General features: G+C 42.6%; 1 protein-coding gene and 1 pseudogene across 5 annotated transcripts in view; one reads left to right on the top strand and one right to left on the bottom strand.

Moving 5' to 3' along the window:
* Positions 1 to 19940, top strand: part of RPS3 (ribosomal protein S3) — a 735956-nt gene that overhangs the window by 425949 nt on the left and 290067 nt on the right. The window contains exon 1 of one of the 5 annotated variants that reach the window (XM_050756435.1): positions 15246 to 15249. The exons of 3 other annotated variants lie outside the window; for them this stretch is intronic. The gene's annotated coding sequence lies outside the window, so the exon portion shown is untranslated. Of the gene's footprint in view, positions 1 to 15245; positions 15250 to 18589; positions 18594 to 19940 lie in introns of those variants that run through there. One more of the 5 variants, XM_050756441.1, reaches the window with a different exon arrangement.
* LOC126936498 (olfactory receptor 2AT4-like) lies at positions 16941 to 17651 on the bottom strand (annotated as a pseudogene).

Here is a 19940-nt window from a genome sequence, read left to right on the forward strand (position 1 = left end):
TGAGTCATGGGCTGACTGTCCCCAGGTTAGGCTGAGTTGGGGGGTTTGAGCGACAGAAACTAAGAAGGTCAAAGCCAGAGGGGCCCTAAGACGTCATCCAGTCCAGCTGCCCTTTCTTCTCCCTGCTCCTCTGTTCACGGCTTTGCTGACACCCCAGTGGAGAGGTGGTCTGAGGCTTTTCACTGCCAGGACTATCCAAGGGTCACATCAGGCTTGGGTCACCAGCAAAGCAAGGCCACCAAAAATACTTCCTGAGAGAATTTAACATTTGATTTTTCAAAACATCATTCAACTAGTCCATCATAGGAGATATCAGGATTTGGCTGGACCATCTCAACACTTATTTTATAGGTTAGGCTTCTTGTTTTATTTTGAATTATATACTACATCTGAGTAATACAGCCCAGTGCTTAGGGCCAAAAGACATTTTCCCAGGGCACAGAACTTGCCCGAGCAGATCTTTCCTGTTGGGTTTTTACAGTGCTGGTGGGCAAGAGGGGTCAGAAAAACCAACATCTGAATGTTCATCCTGCACTTTCTGTACATCATCTCTCCCCATCAGACAGCCCTGCAAGGAAGTGCTTATGCCCCTTCAGCTAATGAAGAAACTGAGGGTTAGAGAAGGCCAGACCCTCCTTCAGGGTCACAGTTGGTGAGGGGTGAGAGCACAGGCTGCTCCTGGAGCCTGGCAGCCCACAGTCCTGCCTCCTGGGCCAGCTCTGACACTCTCTTTCTGTGACTGTGGGGCTCTGAGTCTTGATTTTCTCATCGTACAGTGAGGGGTTTGAGGAAATCATCTCTGAGAGGTTTCCAATTCAATGAGCCATTTTCTGAGTGTCCCTCTGCGTTTTGCAGAGTGGGGGTTCAGGACAGATGTCACATGACCCACGCCTCTAAGGGAGAGGATGAGGGCTCTCGCACTGAGGGAACGCCACAGCAGAACTGGGTTCTTGACCTTCATTATGTCATGTGCACCTTAGTGGTTATGTGTGTGGACTCAGGAGTCAATCCCTGCTTCTAACTCCAGCTGTGTGACATAGAGCAAGTCACTTTCCCCTCTCTGAGCCTTTTGCCCCTGATCTGTGACCTCATGGGGTTTTCTTTATGTAGGGAACGCTTAGATATGCTTACAAAGAGCCCGGAACATGGAAGAGCACAAAGTTTGCTAGTGTTTCCAGTGGTTCCTGCTGTCATCAGTCTTTTCTCCCTGCAGGAAGGCCTTGGCCAAGAAGATTTGAATCCCGTCTGTAAGTGCATCCATTGCCCAGGCCTGCCAGGATATCTGGCCAAAGGTCTCACAGCCCGGGCATGCACCTGGATCCTGGGCACCTTCCAACCTGGATCCTGGGCACCTGCCTACGGGCACATCCCGTCTATCTTTCTGGATCCCTGGCCCACACTCCACATTTCCCCACCTCTCTACCCCTGTCTTCCTATCCTAGTCTTTGCTGAGCTCTGGGCACTTTACACCCAGTTCACTCTTCTGCCACGCCCTGTCCACCATGCTGTCTCCCATGGTGTCCCCTTTGTGTCTCCAAATCTGGCCCCAGAGGGAAGAGCCAGGTAGGTGCTGAGCTGTGGCCCATTAAACCCTCTGGCCCCTCCCTTCAGCTAGGCCTGCTGGAGCCTCTCCCTCAAGATGGTGCTCCTTTGGGCACTGTGCCCCCAGGCACCCAGGACGAACTTTTTGGGCCTTTGTGGAGCATATGTTGGGAGGAGACTTGCCCCTGGAATTTGCCAATAATGAGAAAAACATCATTAACAGCCCTCATGGGTTCCAGAACTTTACAACCAATGGGCAGCTTTTACCTACCTTATTCCATCTGGTCCTCAGAAGAGCCAGGGGAGATAGACAGCCAAGAGGAGAAAACTAAAGAGAGGTGAAATGATGTGCCAGTACTAACACAGACGTGTCATATCAGGGCTGCAATTCAGACCCAGGGCTTGATTCCCAGGTCTGTGCACTATAGTATTCCATAGAGATTAAGGGCATAGGGTCCAGAGTTAGAAAGCCCTGGGTTTGAATATCAGTTATAATACATTTTAGTTATGTCACCTTAGGTAAGTTAGCCTCTCTGAGTCTGAGTTTTCCTTCCGTAAAATGGGGAGGACCTTCTGGGGCAAGTCCTATGCCCTAGAAAACAGTGTCTTTTTGGCCGTATGCACCACATTGCATTACTTAGGATCCACTATATAATTTCAAATTAAACAAGAACCCTACTCTGTAAGAGAGTCCAGCCAAATTCTGGTATTTCCTGTGATGGAATAATTGAATAGTGCTTTGAAATATCAAAGGTCAAATTATCTTAAGAAGTATTTTTGGTGCCCCTGCTTCGCTGGTTACCCGTGCATGTGCCTGGCCAAGTCATCCTCTCCACTTGGTTGTTTCATGCCTCTTTTGCTGTGGATGCTCTGAGAATTGAAGTTTCTCCAAAGTTCTTACACTTCTGTGATTAAGCCCTTTGCTTAGTCTTCAACTCAGTCCGCCCTCTGCAGAGGATGCTGTCAAGGAGAGCCTCTGACTCTCACACTTTGCACTGGGGATTAATAGATCTGAGTCTGTTGTTTTATCTCTACCCTTCAATACATCATTGTCCTTTTAGCAACATCCTCCAATCCCACAGTTTTTAAAGTTTTTACTTCTGTCATATCTCTAAAACACTAGAGATGATGCACAAGCTATTGCAGCTGCTTTATCTAGGTCCCAGCCAGCTTGCAGCAGATAAAAGGCTTAGCAATCACATTCCTATAGCATAGGCCACAATCTCTTGTTTACCATCAGTGACAGGGTCCTCATTGCCATTCAGATAGTGAGCGATCCACTTACAGAATCTCATCCTCAGAATCTGTCTTCTAGAATTACTCCTGGCACCAACTTTCTTGGGCTGGGCTTCCCAGAAGCAGAGCCAGAGAAAGGGATTCTTGTGCAAGTGATTTATTGAGGGAGTATTCTCAGGTGAGACCTGTAAGGAGGGAAGCGGGGTAGTGCAGGAGAAGTTAGGCAAATACGAGTTTCAGCTGATATTGAACCTCATGCCATAGGTGTCTGGAGTGTGAAAGGCACTATAGCATTGTTCTGCCTTGGGGTGGGGGATACCTTTTGTATCCCCTCATCAGTTAGTCATCACTATAGGTTATCCCTGGGGAAAAGGTGTCAACTACCAGACATTTTTCCTGGCAGGAAAAATTAGTTGAAGGCAACGCTCTAGAGAATAGTATAGCTGTGAGCTGTTAGCAGCTAATATTCATAGCAGACAGATGGATTACCAACAGTGACTTCTACATATGGTATTTACCTTTCTGTGTTTGTTTTTTTTTCAGTATTATGTTTATAATATTGTTGAGTTTGTTTTATAATATCTAGTATACATTATAAAATGGTGCAAATATACAATCTATTTAGCCATTATATTCTTAATGAACATTTAGCTGGATATAAAACTGTAAATTAAAGTTACTTTTCTTCAGTACTTTAAAATTATTGCTTCTATGTGTTTTTGTATCCAGTGCTCCTGTTAGGAAATTTGATATCAATCTGAATCTCATTTCTTTGCAGATGATCTGCTTTTTCTTTCTGGAAGTGTTCAGGGTTTTTAAAACTTTGTCAGTAATTGATCCAGAAGAGATGTTCATAGTGATGAACTTCAAATAAACTTCAAAAACAGAAAAGATAAAATTAAGCAATGTAGACTTCTGCTTTCATGAAGATGGAGTAGATGTACTTTTCTCTATTCCTCCTGCTAAGTACAACCTAAAATCCTGGATGTTTTGTATAAATCAAACAAAAGAAGACTATGAAAGGGAGAAAGAAGAAGGCAGAGTGGCTTAGGACCTTGGGACACAAAGAACAGCATGGTACTGGGTTCCAGGAATTTTCCTTTTGCTTCATAAATCTCAGACTTGGAGCTGAAGAAGCTAACAACCTAGAAATGTCAACAGGTTCAAACCAAAAAAAAAAAGAAAAGCCAATGAAAGGGTAGTCTGTTTAACCCCAAAAGGCCAGAACAGGGGCAACTAGCGAGACAGAAAACTTTTAGGAAGCAACTTTTGTATACTTGCCAAATACCACAGAGAAAACTGTGGTTCAGCTTCCACCTCCACCAGCAAAAGCCAAATGGGGAGCCTAAAAGTCCACCAGTTCCAGGCTGATATTAGGTACTTCAAGCTCCCCTACAGCCCCTTCACCATTGTGTCGGATAATTATCTGGTGAAGATTTTAAAGCGGTCATTATAAAAATGCCTCAATGAGCAATAACAAAGGCACTGGAAATAAATTAAAAAATAGATTTCTTTTTGAGGCACAGTCTCACTCTGTCACCCAGACTGGAGCGCAGTGGTGCAATCTTGACTCATGGCAACCTCTGCCTTTCGAGTCCAAGCAATTCTCCTGCCTCAGCCTCCCAAGTAGCTGAGACTACAGGCATGTGCCATCACACCCAGCTAATTTTTGTTTTAGTAGAGATGGGGTTTCACCATGTTGGCCAGGTTGGTCTTGAACTCCTGACCTCAAGTGATCTGCCCACCTCAGCCTCCCAAAGTCCTGGTATTACAGGCATGAACCACCATGCCCAGCCAAAAAATAGAAAATTTCAACGAAGAAATAGAAGATGTAAAAAAGAATCAAATAGAAATTTTAGAACTGAAAATTATAATAAACAGAATAAAAAATTCAATGGATGGGCTCAACAGAAGAATAAACAGAGGAAGAATCAATAAAGAGAAAAATAGAATAAAAGAAATCACCAGTCTGAACAGTGATAAACAGACTGAAATAATAAAGCTTTGGAGACCTGTGGAAGGACAGCAAAAGATCTAGTGTCATTGAAGTTACAGAAGAATAGGAGAAATAGGTAGAACTGAAAAAAAAAAAAAACCTACAGAAATCATGGCTAAAGACTTCCTGAGTTGGGTAAAGAACATAAACCTACAGCTTTAAGAAACTAAGTGAACCCCAAATAGAGAACCCCAAGGAAATCTACCCTAACACACATAATAGTCAAACTTCAGAAAACTAAAGACAAAGTAGAAATCTTGAAAGCACAAGAGGGAAATGACACCTTACCTGTAGGGAAAAAACCATTTAAATGACAGTAGGTTTATCATCAGAAACCATGGAGGCCAGAAAGAAGTGGAACATTTTTGAAGTTCTGAAAGAAAAGAACTGTATAACCAAGAGTCCTTTATCCAGCAAGAACATTCTTTGGTAATACAGAAGTTAAGATATTATCAGAAGAGAGAAAACTAAGAGAATTTGTTGCCTGAAGACCTATTCTAAAAGAATGACTAAAGAAAATTCTCTAAGCAGAAAGGAAATGATAAAAGAAGGGCTCTTGAGACATCAGGAATATTGATAAATATATTGGTAGACAGATTTTTCTTCTCCTCTTGAGCTTTCCAAGTCATGTTTGACAATAGAAGCAAAAATTATAAATACTGCTGATATGGTCTTAAGTGTATATAGAGGAAAGATTTGGGACAATTATATTATAAAAGAAGGAGTGTAAAGGAAAGGAAATTTAGGTAAGATTTTGTGAGACAAAGTAACAAACATAAGGAAGCCACGTTTGCCCATTTCTGCTTGCCAGCATAGTTTCACAAAGCCCCTGACTCTACGACAAGTGCAGCTCTCCAGAGAGATGCTTTGAAAACAAGATGGGATAGAGCACATGGCCCCTCAGGTCTCTTTCCTGAGTGACTACATTCCTTAAAAGATAAATGACTGCAGTAGTCTGTTCTCATGCTGCTATGAAGAAATAGCCAAGATTGGGTAATTTATAAAAGAAAAGAGGTTTAATTGACTCACAGTTCCCTGTGGTGGGAAGGCCTTAGGATACTTACAATCATGGCAGAAGGCAAAGGGGAAGACAGGCACATTCTTTAGAGGGCATCAGGAAGGAGAAGTGCCAAGCAAAGCGGGAAAAGCCCCTCATTAAACCATCAGATCTTGTGAGCACTCACTCACTATCACAATAACATCATGGGGGTAACTGCCCCCATGATTCAATTATCCCCCACCGGGTCCCTCCCACAACATATGGGGAATATGGGAACTACAATTCAAGATGAGATTTGAGTGGGGACAGAGCTAAACCATATCAATGACCCTAGTCCTTGCCTTTTCCTACACACAAGATAACATCTGACAGGGTAAGTGATTATGTTTCTATAATCTATAACCAGATGTACTTTAGTAATCTATAACCAGATGTACTCTTGCCCCCAAACTTTGATGTGATTTTACATGTACTGAACCCCCCACTTTCTGTGTATACACTCTAAGCTAAAACACTTTCAGATCAGCCTAACAGAATCTCTCTGAACAACTCCTCTCAGGCTGTAGTCCTCATTCTACAGTCCTCAGTAAGACTTCTGAATAAAACTAACTTTAAAGGCTAGATTTTTTTCCTTTAGTCAATAGTTTCTCGACTTCACTCAAGCTGATAAAATGTCAACAGCAATAAATGGTGATGTTTTATATATATATAATGTAATACTTGGAGTAACCACTAAAAATGCTACATGCAGAGATAACACTAAAAATATTATAGATAAATCAAAATGGAATGCTTAAAAAATGTTCAGGTAACTCACAAGAAGACAGGATAAAGAAAACAAATAATTGAAAAAAAAAGAATAAACAGAAAGCAAAACATAAAATGGCAGACTTAAGGCCTACCATATCAACAATTACAGTAAATGTGAATAGTCTAAACAGACCAATTAAAAGACACAGATTGGTAGAGTGGATTTCTTTTATGATCCTGCAAGAAACCCACTTCAACTATGATAATAAAGTTGGTTGAAAGTAAAAGGATAGAGAAAGATGTATAATACAAACATTGACTAGAAGAAAACAGGAGGCCAGGCATGGCGGCTCACACCTGTAATCCTAGTGGTTTGGGAGTCCAAAGTGGAAGGATCTCTGGAGGTCAGGAGCTCGAGATCAGCCTGGGTAACATAGTGAAATCTTGTCTACACACACACACACACACACACACACACACACACAAAGCCAGGTATGGTAGTGCATACCTGTAGTCCTAGCTACAGGGGAGGCTGAGATAGGAGGATCTTGAGCCCAGGAGTTTGAGGCTGCAGGGAGCCATGATTGCACCACTGCACTCCAGCCTAAGCAACAGAATGAGACCCCATCTCCTTAAAAAAGAAAGATAAACAAAAAACAAAAAACAAGAGTGGCTATACCAACATTAGATAAAGTAGACTTCAGAGCAAAGAAATGATCAGAGACAGAGAGGGAAGTTACATAATGATAAAAGGGCCAATCTACTAAGAACATAAAGCAATCCTGTATGTGTATGCACCAAACAACGGAACTGCAAAAACTGAAAACTGAAATGAAAAGACAGATCCACAATTATAGTGACGTACTTCAACACTCCTCCCTCAGCAATTGATAGAACAGCCAGACAGAAAATGAGTACAAATAGAGAACTCCACATCACCAAAAGGGTCGACTGTGACATTTACAGAATGCTCCACTCAACAAGAAAGGAGTACACATTTTTTTCAGGCCAGGTGTGGTGGCTCACGCCTGTAATCCAGCACTTTGGGAGGCCAAGGCAGGCAGATTGCCTGAGGTCAGGAGTTCAAGACCAGCCAGATCAATATGGTGAAACCCCATCTCTACTAAAATACAAAAAATTAGCCAGGCGTGGTGGCGCACACCTGTAGTCCCAGCTACTCAGGAGGCTGAGACAGGAGAATCACTTGAACCCAGGAGGTGGAGATTGCATTGAGCTGAGATCGTGCCACTGCACTCCAGCCCAGGCAACAGAGTGAGACTCCATCTCAAAAAAAAAAATACACATTTTTTAAGTGCCCACAGAACATATATGAAGATAAGCTATACCATGAGCCATAAAGCAAATCTCAACAAATACAAAAGAATTGCAGTCATACAGAATGTGTTCTCTGACCACAGTGGAATTAAACTAAAAATCAATAACAGAAACATAACAAGAGAGCCTTCAAACACTGAAAATTAAACAACATATTCCTAAATAATTCATGGGTCAAAGAGAAAATCTCAAGGGAAATCTTTAAAAAATAATAATAATTTAAGTCTGGTTTCAATACACTGTACCAAGGGGAATTTAAAAATACATTGAACTGGCTGGGTGCAGAGGCTCATGCCTGTAATCTCTGCACTTTGGGAGGCCAAGGGGGTGAATCACTTGACCCCAGGAGTTCAAGACCAGCCTGGGCAACATGGCAAAACCCATCTCTACAAAAAATACAAAAATTAGCCAGGCTGAGGTGGAAGATTGCTTAAGCCTGGGAGGTGGAGGTTGCAATGAGTTGAGATTGCGCCCCTGTACTCCAGCCTGGGCTTGAAAGATATTTTCACTGGGCTAGAATTCTGGCAGTTATTTTTTTTTCAGCATTTTATAATTATTTCTGGAAGAAATAATTCCAAAGGCTCTGGCTTCTAATGTCACTATTGAGCAACCTTTTTTTATCTGGTTACTTCTAAGGTTTCTCTTAGTTTTCTTTGTTTGTTTTCTACTGTGTCATTATTATGTATCTAGGTAATGTATTTCTTTTTATTTATCTTGCTTGAGTTTTCTTTTTTGAGCTCCTTAAATCTGTTGTTTGATGTCTTTATACTTACGAACATTCTTAGCCATTTGCTCTTCAAATATTATCTCAACCCATTTGTGATGGTTAATATTAGGCATCAACTTGATTGGATTGAAGGTTGCCTAAATAGCTGCTAAGTATTGTTTCTGGGCGTGTCTGTGAGGGTGTTGCCAGAGGAGATTGACATTTGAGTCAGTGGACTGAGAGAGGAAGACCCACCCTCAATGCAGGTGGGCACCATCCAATGGGCTGCCAACTGGCTAGAACAAAGCAGACAAAAGGTGGGATAAGCTGGTTTCCTGAGTCTTCCAGCTTTCATCTTTCTCCTGTGCTGGATGTTTCCTTCTGTTCCTTCTGCCCTTGGACGTCAGACTCCAGGTTCTTCAGCCTTTGGACTCTTGGACTGACACCAATGGTTTGGTGGGGGTTCTCAGGCCTTTGGCCACAGACTGAAGGCTGCACTGTCAGCTTCCCTGTTTTTGAGGCTTTTGGACTCAGACTGAGCCACTACTGGCATCTTTCTCCCTCAGCTTGCAGATGGCCTATCATGGGACTTCACCTTGTGATCATGTGGGTCAATACTCCTTAATAAACTCCCCTTCATATATACACATATCCCATTAGTTCTGTCCCTCTGGAGAACCCTAGTACACCATGTATTTCTCTCTTCCTGGGAATATGATTAACATATATCAGACCTTTTTACTTGAGTCTTAGGCTCATACTCTCTCTTTTGCACTTTTTATAGTTTTTGTCTTTCCAAGCTTCATTTTGACCTTCCTTCCAGTTCACTAACTCTTTATTAAATTGTATCATACTTACTATTAAAGTTGTTCATTGAGTTTTGAGTTTCAGCTATTTTATTAGTTATTTCTAAAAGTTACATTTCATTCTTTTTTCAAAAGTTTTAGGTCACTTTTTATATTTTCTTGTTTTATTCAAATATTTTTCAATCATCTTTTATCTATTTAAACATAATAAGAATAGTTTTGTATGTGACTGTTTATTCCAATACTCATTTACATTTTTCTGCCTAATCTCACTCTGGTGCTTTTATTTATTTCCTTGTGGGCCTGGTGGATCCTTTGAGCCCAGTAGTTTGAGACTAGCCTGGGTGAAACCCTGTCTCTACAAAAATAAATAAATAAATAAGCTGGGCATAATGACATGCACCTGTAGTCCCAGCTGCTCCTCAGGAGGCTGAGTTGGGAGGATCTGTTGAACCCAGAAAGGTGGAAGTTGCAGTGAGCCAAGATCACAGCACTGCACTCCAGCCTGGTGACAGAGGGATATCCTGGGGAAAAAAAAGAAAGAGAGAGAGAGACAAAGAGAGAGAGAGAAAGAGAAAGAAAGAAAGAAAGAAAGAAAGAAAGAAAGAAAGAAAGAAAGAAAGAAAGAAAGAAAGAAAGAAAGAAAGAAAGAAAGAAAGAAAGGAAGGAAGGAAGGAAGGAAGGAAGGAAGGAAGGAAGGAAGGAAGGAAGGAAGGAAGGAAGGAAGGAAAGATAGATTTAAATCTAGGGATGAATCAAATTTCTTCTAGCAGAATTTATGTTTGTTTTTATCAGGCACTTGGGAACACTTCAGGACCACCTTAAGCAAAGGTAAGTTATGAGGTTCCTTAGAATACCCAGGAGATATGATCCTGGGATCCAGATCTTCAGAAGGTTTATCACAATTCTGGCTCACTGATAAAAGGGTGTAGCCCATTGAAGTTCAAGGTTATTGCAGTGAAGTAACTCTTCATTAAATTCTCCACCTTAAGCATCTTTGGTCTTTGATTCCTGTCCCCTCCCACTTCCCCATCCTATGAGGCAAACAAGTAAAAATCTGAATTTTCAAGGTTAGAAAATTCCCTCAGAGAAAATTCTGTTTCTCTTCTTTGCCTGTTTGTATTCCTTCCAATTTTGGCCTCGTTGTTCCATAGTGTCTTATCAACTCTATAATGTAATTGATAAATTTAAATATGCAATCTAGAATTTTTCATTCTTTTCACCGGGATTTTTAATCTGAATAACAAATCCATCAGAACCCACCACTGAACAATTTCAAAAGAATAAAAAAACTTAAGGATAAAACTGAGTTAGTTTACTTTTTACAGGCTTAAGTGAAGTAGATTTAAAAGGCAGTGAGGGGGCCGAGTGGGGTGGCTCATGCCTGTAATTCCAGCACTTTGGGAGGCCAAGGCAGGTGGATTACCCAAGGTCAGGAGTTCAAGACCAGTCTGGCCAACATGGTGAAACCCTGTGTCTACTAAAAATACAAAATCAGCTGGGCATGGTGGTGTGTGCCTATAATCCCAGCTACTCAGGAGACTGAGGCAGGAGAATCACTTGAACCTCAGAGGCATACCATTGCATGATCTCAGCTTAGAGAACGAAAATCTGTCTCAAAAAAAAGAAAAGAAAAGAAAAGAAAAGGCAGGGAGTACAGCTAGACGTAGATAAGAAAGTATATAGCTGTCATGCAAACCTACAACCTGTATGATTGCTAATGCCCAAATTAGAAATTCATCACATGCATTGTAAAAACTACAGCTTAATCAAATACTCCAGTTACTCAAATACAGTCTGTTTTATGGTCAGTGTTGCTGTGATTCGCAAACAGTGAGACTGTAGCAATTGGGTAGGGGATATATGGGAAGAGCCAGAGGAATTGAGGATGTTTGACTCTCCAGGCTCCTCTGAAACACATCCCACCCTATCCTCCACATTCTCCCACTTGATAAAGGTGGCAGTGCCTTTAATTATGAAGCCAGCCCAATGTTTAATGTTGAAATCCCAGAGTTAGCAGTGGAAGTGGCAATATGCAATGGCAGATTAGGAAAGACAGGGATCTGCTCCCCCATTATCTTGTTCCCCTACCCACATTAGTCTATTCTGCGTCAGGGCCTGAGGCTCAGTCATTAAGCAAAGGATAACAGGTATGGAAGGAGCAAGGGTTTAGTTTAGGGGGTTGACACTAAGTAAAAGTAATCTTGGGGTTTCTCCACTGTGGACAAGAACAACTCTGAAAAATCAGCATTCTTCCTGATGGTCCAACTGCCCCCTCTACCAAATTATACTTCTAGAGATGAGCAATGCAAATTCTGTGTTAGCCTTTTTAGATTATGGTTCTAAGGACTTGAAGGTTCAAAATATGACCTTTTCTAGACTGGTAACTACTTGAAAACCCTAATGCCTACTACAATCATCATATTATCTCAGCTCAGTGAAGTCTTGACTCCTAGGTTTGGTAGCCCAAGACCAAGACAGCTGGTTCATTTTCAGCTAATCCAGTGACATTTCAAATCAGACAGGCTGTGTGGTTTTGGAATCAAGTATACTCAGTGACTAGCTGTCAAGTTAACTGTTGAGGGTTATTGAGGGGGCCCAAGCGTGGGGCACCTCTCTTCCCCACTTCAGTTCTGAATGAACTGTGGGTCTGAACAAAAGCATCAGCAGAGGGCATGTAAATATCACTAGGTTGAAGGACATGGCATATATCCGAGAGCGTGGGACTTCTTCAAACGAAACTCCAAAATTAGAGAGATTCCTGCCCAGCCCTAGGCATTTTAGAACCACCCCAAATATCCCTGCATGAGAAAAAGTCTCTATAAAATGCCCAAATGGAGGAGCAGAGGAGCATGTAAGGGCAGAGGCGAGGGAGAAGAGAGAAGTTATGCTAAGCTTATTCAGATTAGTCTTCCCAAGCAGACTTTAGGTTAAGTCATCCTAAATGTCCCAGGATACTGTGGCCAATGGGACCGGTCAAAAGCTTTCCATGAACTGAATTCCCTCTACATGGAAGAAACATCAGGAAGAATCATTTCCTCAGTGCTGGCCATTTCTTTTTGAGCTATTCAGTACTTGTATATGGGGGATGCTGTAACTTGTTGGTTGACTAATGGGTTTTTTATTTTAGTTTTTCTCAGTGCTATTGAGGAATCAACTGAATTATTTCAGGTACGTGTTGCTACAATAGGAGAGAAAATATCACTATGTGGGTAAAAGAAGGGTTTTACATTTCAAACCTCTTCTTGGGAGCATTGTTGACATATGGACAGATTTAATTGTACATAGATAAGACATACATAACAAATGTTCCATTTTGTTCCCCAACACATTCTTTCTGGTTTAAGAGGAAGAGCGAACCTTGCAACTGGTTATGTTTCACATCGGGAAATTGACATGTATAACTGCCTAATGGCTGAGTATTTTGGGGGGGTTTCAATGAGTACTTCTTGGTCATAGTAAAGAATATGGCAAAGGAAGCTTGGCAATCTTATCAGGCAAGACAGAGAGACAGTTCTGAAGTCTGAGACAATCTATCATTAAACCTAAGGTTACAGTTTTGCCCAAGTTTACTCCTAGTCATTGTAATATTCCAGGAGGACTACTGTTTTATAGGACAAGAGATCTGTGTTTGAGTCTTGGCTCTGGCATTGACTTGCTGTGTGACATTGGGCAAGTGTTATGAGCCTCAGTTTTCATAATGATAAAATGGGAAGGGTAAAACTAGATGATCTGTTTTTTCCAGCCCTGATATTCTGGGACTCCTCATTCTAACCAAAATGTTCTCAAATGTCTCCCAGTGATGGTGGGAGTGAAAGCCGTTCCGCTCCCTGTGAAACACTATGATACAACCAACATTTCACTCTGTCATTCTCATGAGGCATAAGCTCCCTTGTACAGGATCTTATTGTGGATGGACCATATAAAATTACAACCAAGAATACATATGTAATTGAAAAGGAAAGTTTGGCTGGGCGTGGTGGCTCACACCTATAATCCCAGCACTTTGGGAGAATGAGGCAGGTGGATCACCTGAGGTCAGGAGTTTGAGACCAGCCTAGCCAACATAGTGAAACCCTGTCTCTACTAAAAATACAAAAATTAGCCAGGCATAGTGGTGTGTGCCTGTAATCCCAGCTACTGGGGAAGCTGAGGCAAGAGAATTGCTTGAATCTGGGAGGCGGAGATTGCAGTGATTTGAGATTGCACCACTGCACTCCAGCCTGGGCAACAGAATGAAACTGCATCTCAAACAAAAAAAAAAAGGAAAGGAAAATTTTTAACTAATTGGCTTTCCACATATTCTTTCTTTCTTTCTTTCTTTTTTTGACAGGGTCTCACTCTGTCCCCCAGATTGGAGTGCAGTGGCGTGACCTCAGCTCGCTGCAACTTCCACCTCCAGGGCTCAAGCAATTCTCCTACCTCAGCCTCCTGAGTAGCTGGGACTATAGGCACGTGCTGCCATGCCCGGCTAATTTTTGTATTTTTTATAGAGACGGGGTTTCACCATGTGCCCAGGCTCCTCTCAAACTCCTCAGCTCAGGTGGTCCACCCATCTCAACCTCTTCCACATTTTCCAATTAATATATATTTGGTATTTATGTGTATTCCTATCTCCACCACTAACATGTTATATAGCATATCCTAACGATGTAATTCAGGCTAAGAGAGTGTTCTGGAAGGAAATGAAGAGACTGGTTATTTGATCTGTCCTACCATGGGCATCAAACTATTAAGAGTGACAGTCAGATGTTTCCACTTCTTGCAGAAATCTGTTTATGGTACTTGGGTTAATTCCTTAACGGATACATTAAAAAGCTAATTTGGAGTTCAGCTTGGGAATAATTGAACCCAAACTCTGAACTGAGAATTATATGTAGTTTATTATACTATTGACATAAACATAAAACTATGCCACAAAACCTAAAGGAAATACTAATTGCAATTTACAGCCAGGCGCCTGGAATTCTAGCATTTTGGTACGCCAAGGTGGGAGGATGGCTTGAGGCCATGAGTTCAAGACCAGCCTGGACAACATAATGAGACCCCATCTCTACAAAAATAAAAATAAGAAAATTAGCCAGGCATGGTGGTGCATGCCTGTGGTTCCAGCTACGTGGGAGGCTGAGATGGGAAGGTCAGTTGAGCCCAGGAGTTTGAGGTTACAATGAGCTATAATCACATCCCTGTACTCAAGCCTGGGTGATAGAGTGAGACCCTGTCTCTAATAATAATAATAATAATAATAATAATAATAATTGCAATTTCCTCTAAGAACTACCAAGAATCCATGGCTCTAACTAAGAAAGTCTTTGATCTTAGACTTGCCTGTGTTCCTCATCTCTCACAGAGTCTGGTTCTACAGATGTCATAGGCTTGTTGCCTATGGGTCTGCAGGATGTCATTTCCTCATATGAATACCCTTATAATGGGGTTTGTGAAAAATTCTCATTTCTTATCCACTTTTTCAGGGTCCGGCTAAGTGCCGAGGCTTTCTCGCAGATTTACTTCCCTACAAGATGCACCACAAAGTGCCAGCTTCCTGCTGTGTGCTCTCTTGGCAATGTTGTTCCTTTCTGCCTGATTGGGACACAATGCAGCTCTGTCCATCCTCACTCTGATCCTTGTGTGATTTCTAAGGAGAAATGAGATTTAAACTCCTTTAGCAGTGTAGCAGGACAAGCCGCAGACAAAATTCCTTAGACACCAGATGAAAGAAGGAAGAGGTTTATTTGGCTGGAAGTGTCAGCAGACTTGTGTCTCAAGAGCTGAGCTCCTTGAAAAAGAAATTCTTGGCCTTTTTAAAGGCTTACAATTCTAAGGGGTCCAGGTGAAAAGGTCGTGATAAATCGAGCAAGCATGGTGAACGTGACTGGGGGCTACGTGCATCAGCTAACAGAACAGAAAGTTTTGCAATGCTTTTTCATACAATGTCTGGAATTTAAAGATAACACAAGTAGTTTAGGTCAGGGGTTGATGTTATTACTCTTAATTTTTTAACTCCTAGGGCCGGGTGGTGGTGGTGCCAAGGTTGTCTGGCTATTTATCTTACTTTTGTTTCTTTCCAACTTTTTGCTTTCTCTCTTTCCTCCTGTCTTGTGAACTAGGCAAGGTGAAGGGGAGGAGGGCAGCAGAAGTAGTAGTGGCCTCTTTTTTTTTTTCAAGATGGAGTTTTGCTCATGTTGCTCAGGCTGGAGTGCAGTGGTGCAATCTCAGTTCACTGCAACCTCCACCTCCCAGATTCAAGCGATTCTCCTGTCTCAGCCTCCTGAGTAGCTGGGGTTAAAGGTGCCCGCCACCACACCCAGCTAATTTTTGTATTTTTACTAGAGATGGGGTTTCACCATGTTGGCCAGGCTAGTCTCAAATTCCTGACCTCAAGTAATCTGCCCACCTCGGCCTCCCAAAGTGCTGAGATTACAAGCGTGAGCCACCGCGCCTAGTCATAAGCATCCTATTTGGATGGTCATTCAAACTAAAGATGAATCCTTCCAACTGGGCAGGAACATGGACAGTTACCACTTCCTGGCTGGAGCAGCTAGTGATTACCCGATCTTTCCAAGCTCCCCAACCCTCCACTGCCCATATTGCTGATACATGAGTACTTGCTAACAAATAAGTGATACCCAATGCCAAAAATATAAGAACTAATAGGAGAAAATGTTAACATTGAATGAAATGCTAACTTCTGAGCTCCTTCAACCCCTTTTGCTTCTCTTTGTCCTATGACCAGATGTTTTTTTCTCTCTGGATCTGACTCCTACACTCAACTATAGATACCTCCAGGGAAACAGTTTGTGTCTGGTTCATTTCTGTCTCTAGCACCCAATAAGAATTTTTATGAATGACCGAATGATAAAATTTTATTTATTACATTAATGACGGATGAAAATTGTGAAGTTGGCCAGGCGTGGTGGCTCACACATGTAATCCCAGCACTTTGGGAGGCCAAGGTGGGCAGATCACCTGAGATCAGGAGGTCAAGACCAGCCTGGCAAAGATGGTGAAACCCCATCTCAATTAAAAACACAAAAATTAACTGGGTGTAGTGGCGGGTGCCTGTAATCCCAGCTACTCGGGAGGCTGAGGCAGGAGAATCACTTGAACCCAAGGGGCAGAGTTTGCAGTGAGCCGAGATCACAGCGCTACACTCCAGTCCGGGCGACAGAGTGAGACACTGTCTCAAAAAAAAAAAAAAAAAAAAAAAAAAGGAAAGAAAAGAAAATTGTGAAGTCTTCAATTATTCTACAGTACTATTGGGAAAACTTCCTGATCCAGTATTTGAGAACCAGATTGTAGCTTTCTGCTCAACTAAACGAAACCAAATTAGATTGCTGTAATTCATTTAAAAATATTCATTGAGTTGTTCTTCTTAGCTAGGTGCTGTCACTGGTATCCTGGGAGCTGAATTAGTTGGATCTAGGAATCTAGGGGCCCCAGAACACCCTGGCTCCTGGGGATATGCGATCTTGGTGATGGCTGCTTTGACATTTCTGTTCCTCAGCATGCAGATGAGAACGGGTGTGAGAATGGCATGGCATATACAGGGAGGGAAGGAGGTATTTAAAAGAAGAAGAAGAAGAAGAGAATGGCATGTACCACATTGCCCATGATGTGGAAGTCGAGGGGCAGGTCAGCCCTGTAGGCCACATAGGCTATGCCAATGGATGAGTAGTAGGTGCCCACCACCAGGAGGTGGGAGCTGCAGGTGGAGAAGGCTTTGGAGTGCCCTTCTCAAGAGTTGATGTGAAGCACTGAGGCCAGGATGTGGGAATAGGAGAGAAGCACCAGGAGAAGGGGGAGGAAGGACACCACCACGGCGATGCAGAAGCCCATGAGGGTCTGGGGGGTGGTGTCAGAGCAGGAGGCCTGGACCACAGCCAAGTGGTCGCAGAAGCAGTAGTAGATGCGGGCAATGCTGTTAAATGCCATCTGGGAGGTCTGTACCACTGCTGGGATGGGCAGGAGGAGGGCAGTGAGCCAGGCACTGGTTGCAAAAACAGCGTTGGTCTGTGGGGTCATGAGGACAGGGTAGTGCAGTGGGCAGCAGATAGCCACATAGCGGTCATAGGCCATGACCACCAGGATGAAGGCTTCTGAGCAGGAGAAGTTGTGGAACAGGTACATCTGCAGGAAGCAGGCAGGGAAGCTGAGGAAGTGGTCCCCAAGCAAGAATAGGGACAGCATCTTGGGGACAGTGACTGTAATGGAGAGGATATCCAGGGCTGAGAGGTTTATCAGGAAGAAGTACATGGGCTTGTGGAGGCTGGGCTCTGCCATCACAACAACCAGGATAAGGGCGTCACCCACCAGGATAAGCAGATAGATTAAGAAGAAAATCAAGGCCAGGCATGGTGGCTTACACCTGTAATCCCAGAACTTTGGGAGGCCAAGGCAGGCAGATCATTTGAGGCCAGGAGTTCAATACCAGCCTGGCCAACATTGTAAAAGCCCATCTGTACTAAAAATACAAAAATTAGCCAGGCATGGTGGCAGGTGCCTGTAATCCCAGCTACTCCAGAGGCTGAGGTGGGAGGATTGCTTGAACCCAGGAGGCAGAGATTGCAGTGAGCAGAGATTGTGCCATCACACTCCAGCCTGGGCAACAAGAGTGAAACTCCATCAAAAAAAAAAGAAAGAAGAAAGAGAGAAAGAAAGAAAGAGAGAGAGAGAGAGAGAGAAAGAAAGAAAGGAAGGAAGGAAGGAAGGAAGGAAGGAAGGAAGGAAGGAAGGAAGGAAGGAAGGAAGGAAGGAAGGAAGAAAGAAAGAAAGAAAGAAAGAAAGAAAGAAAGAAAGAAAGAAAGAAAGAAAGAAAGAAAGAAAGAAAGAAAGAAAGAGGAAGAGGAAGGAAGGAAAGAAAAGAAAAGAAGAAAAGAGGAAAGAAGAAAGAAAATCACGAAGATGGGGGTTGGGGGAAGAGGGACTCTGGCAGAGCAGGAATGCTGACCAGACAGAAGACAGGCTAGGAGTCCTCTGATCCATTACAGGCTATGGCCCCCATAGTGGGTCAGAGCTGGATGTCTGTAGATACACACTGGGAACATCTGGAAACCAGAACAATCAAGGAAACATTCACTAGAACATGCATCTTTTTCCTTTCCAACTATGGATCTCAGTCCCAACACTTTCTTTGTGCCAGGAATTGTATTGCACAATTAAGATTCCTGGAGTGGTGAGATGTCTAACAGCAATGGCAGAAAGAGCTGGTCCTGTTTGCGGGGGGAAGAGAGGTAGACACAAGCACCTAAGAACTGTCAAAGAGAAGGAGCAACACTTACAAAGAACTGGGGCCACTGTTAGCAGCTTCAGGGGCCCAGAGATCAGTCCCACATATGGAAGAAGTTTCTTATCATTAGAATGACCCCATAATGAAGGCCGGGCGCGGTGGCTCATGCCTGTAATCCCAGCACTTTGGAAGGCCAAGGCGGGCAGATCACCAGAGTTCAGGAGTTTGAAACCAGCCTAGACAACATGGTAAAACCCTGTCTCTACTAAAAATACAAAAATTAGCCGGGTGTGGTGGCACATGCCTGTAGTCCCAGCTACTCAGGAGGCTGAGGCAGAATAACTTGAATTCCGGAGGCGGAGTTTGCAGTGAGCTGAGATTGCACCACTGCACTCCAGTCTGGGCAACAGAGTGAGACCCTGAAAAAAAAAAGAAAAAGAAAAAGAAAGAAAGAAAGACAGAGAGAGAGAGAGAGAGAGAAAGAAAGAAAGAAAGAAAGAAAGAAAGAAAGAAAGAAAGAAAGAAAGAAAGAAAGAAAGAAAGAAAGAAAGAAAGAAAGAAAGAAAGAAAGAAAGAAAGAAAGAAAGGAAGGAAGGAAGGAAGGAAGGAAGGAAGGAAGGAAGGAAGGAAGGAAGGAAGGAAGGAAGGAAGGGAGAGAGAGAAAGAAAGAAAGAGAGAAAAAAGAGAGAGAGAAAGGAAGGAAGGAAGGAAGGAAGGAAGGAAGGAAGGAAGGAAGGACAAAAAAAAAAAAGACTCCATAATGCAAAAACAGGCTTGATAATTAGTGAAGTCCATGTAACTAGAGGTTGTAAGGCCGAAGTCTTTGTCTGGAATGCTACAGAGATTTAATATTTGGATAGCAGCTAGATTAAAAACCTTTAAGTAACTTTCTAACCCTAGATTCATTGCTTCTAAAAATAATAATAATAACATAAATGAATCATATGAATAAGACTGTAGCCAGGCACGGTGGCTCACACCTGTAATCCCAACACTTTTGGAGGCTAAAGCCAGAGGATCGCTTGAGGCCAGGAGTTTGAGACCAGCCAGGCAACATAGGAAGACCCCTTTTCTACAAAAAGTCAAAAAAGTTAGTCAGGCATTGTGACATGCACCCGTAATCATAACTACTCCAGATGTTAAGGTAAGCATAGGAGTTTGAGGCTACAGTGAGCCATGATCACGCCACTGCTCTCCAAGCTGGGCAGCAGACCAAGACCTTATCTTACAAAAATTAAAAAATAAGATTGCAATGTTGGTGGGCAAATTTAACCTATTGGAGAGAAAAAATCTGAGAGGCATCTGCTTGTGTTCAAGTGCCAATTAAAAAATCAAGTAGCTCT

This window comes from Macaca thibetana, chromosome 14 (genome assembly GCF_024542745.1).
Source record: "Macaca thibetana thibetana isolate TM-01 chromosome 14, ASM2454274v1, whole genome shotgun sequence".
Lineage (NCBI taxonomy): Eukaryota > Metazoa > Chordata > Mammalia > Primates > Cercopithecidae > Macaca > Macaca thibetana.